General features: G+C 42.7%; 1 pseudogene across 1 annotated transcript; it reads right to left on the reverse strand.

Moving 5' to 3' along the window:
• Positions 1 to 913: 913 nt before the first annotated feature.
• LOC147628023 (chlorophyll a-b binding protein CP26, chloroplastic-like) lies at positions 914 to 2,365 on the reverse strand (annotated as a pseudogene). The gene is made up of 4 exons (XR_015268366.1): positions 2,028 to 2,365; positions 1,777 to 1,861; positions 1,632 to 1,682; positions 914 to 1,480 (listed from the first exon to the last, which is right to left on the reverse strand). The product of XR_015268366.1 is annotated as a chlorophyll a-b binding protein CP26, chloroplastic-like (transcript).
• Positions 2,366 to 4,529: the final 2,164 nt, after the last annotated feature.

Raw genomic sequence — 4,529 nt, forward strand, 5'->3', positions numbered from 1 at the left:
ACAAATGTCGGTATTGAGTTTTTGTCAGAGCTCCAGAGATGTAGAGCAGACTCGGCCATAACGAAGGCTAGCACTAACGACCATATCAAGTGTTAAGAATTATTGCAACAAAAAGTTAGTTGATAGGACATATGCAACCCTACATATAGAAAGAATTAACACAATATCAAAGCCTCTGCAACTTGGTGAACTTCACAATGTGAAATTTGCACATCTGCTAATACAACATAAAGATATGCCTAGATGAATCCAAGAACATGCCCAAATTCACCTTATAAGAATGTGCAATTTATAATCTCATGGAAGTCATCCACAAGACAATAAACCATCAACTCCATCATGCATAATATGGACCGGATACTACGACATCCCCACTAACGTCACCAGTGCCCAATAGTGACTTGGCATCAACATATGCTCGCACACACACAGAAGAGCATACATTCATACAAAGGCCTGTGTATTGTGTTTCTATAAGGGTTCCATAGATTTAGGGCAAACTCAACCATGGCTAACACTAACGACCATAACAAATAGAAAGAATTATTACAACAAAAAAGTAGTTGATAAGGCATATGCACAACTAAAGATAGAAAGAATTAACATAATATCAATTGGCTACAACTTGGATGAAAACTTCACAACGTGAAATTTGCATGTCCGCTAATACAACATAAAGATATACCCAGATGAATCCAACAACAGGGGAGACGGGTCTAAGCAAATCTTTATCTAATACCATGTAAAACTAACCAAGATTAACCTAATCATTAGCCTACTCACAGAGGTTGATTGGAGAGGGGGATTGCAGAGGAGATTGATTGGAGACTAGTCTAAGCAGCAAACCTTTATCTAATAGCAAGTAAAACTAATCTAGAGTAATCTAATCATTTGAGATGGTGATTATTGCATAGGAGATAAGATGTGATTCGAAAGTTACGTTTATAGAGTGTTCTGACGATTTCAGATGTATGTATTCATTCAATAGTGTGTACTGTTCATTTATGTCTCTAATTTCTCTCTTTCTTGTGGAGATTGAGAGAGAGAGAGAGAGAGAGAGAGAGAGAGAAGGGGGGGGGAGAGGCATCTGCTCTTATCTACGGAGAGATTGAAGATGTCACTGTGCTACACAAGCATCAAGAGAGCCCATGATTGAAAATTATGAAAAGTGTGAAGGCCGGTGAGCTTGGGCGGCGGTGGTCATGGGTTGAGGTGAGCTAATTTACAAGGTAGGGGCTCGCTCTGCGGAGCCTTGAAGGACCGTGAGGAGGTTGTTTCCGAAGGGGTCGCTGAGGTGGGCGGCCAGATTCTCCACTGGACCTTCCCCCGTCACGTAGGCCTGCAAGAAGAAGCCCAGCATGGAGAACATGGCCAGCCTCCCGTTCTTGATCTCCTTCACCTTCAAGAGGGCAAACTGATCAGGATCCTTGGCCAGACCCAACGGATCGAATGGCCCCCCTGGGTGTAGCCGGTCGAAGCCCTTCACCACACCATACACACGCAAATTAGTGTTAGCCTTACTAAGGGCAAGTATATATCCAGCTTCCTGCTACACCTTTCATCATACATACATTAACCCGACTCCTAATTACTATGGCAAAACGCCGTGTCTTCTTCTTCTAGGGACTTACTTGTCAAAGTCAGCAGGTTTTTTGCTCAGGCCGAAGGGGTCAAAACCATAGCTGAAATTCATCCAAATCCACATGTCACAACAAGGTGGACGTGTCATAAGTGCTGCTTAATCATGACAATTGGCGAGAAAGTTAGGGCACAGACTCTCCAGGGACCTCTCCCGTGAGGTACGCAGGGACTTCAGATCTGTCCAGGAGACCCTCTGGCAGATAGATTCTACGATCGGAACCTGTATAGAGAGCAGAAAACACTTGTCCGATTCAGAAATTTAAATGCACCATGCAGTTTTTCCATCGCTGTTTGTGTGTGTGTGTGCGCGCGCGCGCGCGCGAGAGAGAGAGAGAGAGAGACAGAGAGACAGAGACAGAGACAGAGAGAGGGAGAGAGATACTCACCATACCACTTTGCTAGCTCTTCATTGGCCGGGGCCTTAGCTGCCTTGGGAGCAGGTTTGGACTTCTTCTTGCCCAACAGAGAGAAAACCTTAAAAGAGGATGAGGATGAAGAAGGGGAAGAGACAGAATTGGAAGGGGCGATGGTCTGGCCAAAAATATCGGAGCGCGCAAGCAGAGAGGAGCCAGCAAGAGCCGCCATCGCCACACCTCCAAACTCCTCTCTCGCTATCTCGCGCGCACTAGCCGATATAGGATGCAAGAGCTGATTACTTGTTGCCAAAGCTTCGCTACAGTGGAAATACAGCTAGTGGATAATGGTCCCAACCATTGGCCCTCTCTACCCATTGCCCTATCTTGTATTGCCTTTCAACTTGTAAATCTATCTAGGGCTTGCCCTAATGAATGTAGTAGATGATTGATTCAAGCTAAGTCACACCATAAGTGAGAGCCAAATTAAATTCACACTCTCTTTTTTGTTGTTGTTGAAGATGTCAATGTCATGCAAAGTTTAGAGTGTACGTATCATAAAATGCCGCAACCATGTGAGTATGTGAGCGAATGTGCACTCAGAATTAAATCTTGCCAAAACTATTGAGTTAACAAACCATGTAAGCAACCAAATGAGCACGTGAATTATCCATCACTACCCAAGCCATTGTTATAAGGTCACCATATGAGTAGGCATCCATCTCATCTCATTTCTATTGCTTCCACCACACCTTACTGCCTTAAGTAGCTATGTTGGCACTAAGAGGAGGTGATGACATATTGTAACCAAACCTTACCACCTGAGAGTAGTAAATCAAGCACCTATGGGGGGCATTGGAGTTGTAAACCTCACATCCAACCACCTTGTAGTAGCCTAAGAATATGGCACCAAGGGGGGCATTGGAGTTGTAAACCTCACATCCAACCACCTTGTAGTAGCCTAAGAATATGGCACCAAGGGGGGTTGTTGAGAAATATGATGCCATAAAGCACAAGGAAGGTAGGAAGTGAGTGTAAGTCTAGCAAGCTGCCACATGAGTAAGCATGAATTATCCCACATGAGCTAACAAAGCCAAGATATACCCACCTTATATAAAAGGGGTCACTTTCAAGCAATCAAATCAATTAAGATCTTAAGTCTTTCTATGAGTACAAGTCTCGATCTTATAACCTAGGTACAATGCCGAAAGGGATCATCTTTGGAAGGCTCATCAAAATGATGCAGACCCCTTAACTCGAGTAACAAACATAAAGATGCCATTGCTTAAAGCATAGCAATAAGAAAGACATCAAGTATGCAGCCAACTCCAAGGTCTTGTCGTTGAGGCCAAAATGTGCCAATGGCATAAGAGTTCAAAAGTCAAGTTGCCAAGGGTCAAATTGTGCCTAAGGTATAAGCGTTAAGAGTCGGGTTGCAAAAGGCCAAACACGTGCAAAAGTAATTCCTAAAAAAAGTTTACATCACTAATACACATAAACACAATTGCTATTTCACAAGTCAAGTCGTTTGTTCTAGAGGGACAGGCATAGAGGTTAGTAGAGTCACCTATGTGGGATGTGGTAGGTATAAGAGTCAAGTCCAATTGAGTAAAGAGGAGCAACAAAGCTAAGGTCTTAAAATACATAAAAGGCACAGTAGGAACACTTTTAGTGAACCTCAACATCAGAAGCCCCAGACCCATTACTCTCACAACTTTGCTTACACCACATTCTTGTTCAGAATGTTAATTTCAATGCATTTAGGTGTCACATTTAATTGACATGTCCATTAGAGTGCATTAGGTATTCTTGTATCCTTTGATCTCCCAAGCACTCGTAAAATGCCACATCATTAAACACCAGGTAATAAAACCTTGACATTGAAAGCCCATAGAGCCTTATTGAGTGTCTTCCACAGTATGACAAAACTATATTAAGCATAACTAGGGCACTAACACTACATAGTGCAGCATTAAGCATAAAAACTTGCCAATACTTGAAAATTCCTCAAGGTAAATTCTTGGATCATAAATGATCCTACTTCATAAGTCGCCAATCCAACTCTAAAATCACTAACTTCTAGGATCACATGCCATGATATCTAGAATCGCCATCACTGATAGACCCACCTCTCCAACCTACCATGATCTAACTTTATGAATCGGCAAGTTCTTGAATTGGTTGACTCTACCTATGTGGGTGATCACCCGATCCTACTGCAAGGATCGCCGATCCAACCTTATGCCATGTCATCAATTAATAAGTATATAACATAACCTACATCGATTCAACCCTATTACTTTTCACACATAATAATACCAAGGCAACCCTGCCCGGCTCCCTCTGTAGATAAGCTCTTCATCGCCCTTATGCCTCCAATTATTGTTCGTCTCTTCAAGGCAGGCACCACACCAGCCTAATTGATTTGCAAAAGTTGGGGTGCTTGAATCAGTCTATGCATAGAGATCTTTTGAAAAAAACACAGACTCTTTGCACGTTACGCATACATTAGAAGGTTTTGTGTGCAAACATTGG

This window comes from Cibotium barometz, chromosome 20 (genome assembly GCF_041138505.1).
Source record: "Cibotium barometz isolate CiBa-2024 chromosome 20, ASM4113850v1, whole genome shotgun sequence".
Classification (NCBI taxonomy): Eukaryota; Viridiplantae; Streptophyta; class Polypodiopsida; order Cyatheales; family Cibotiaceae; genus Cibotium; species Cibotium barometz.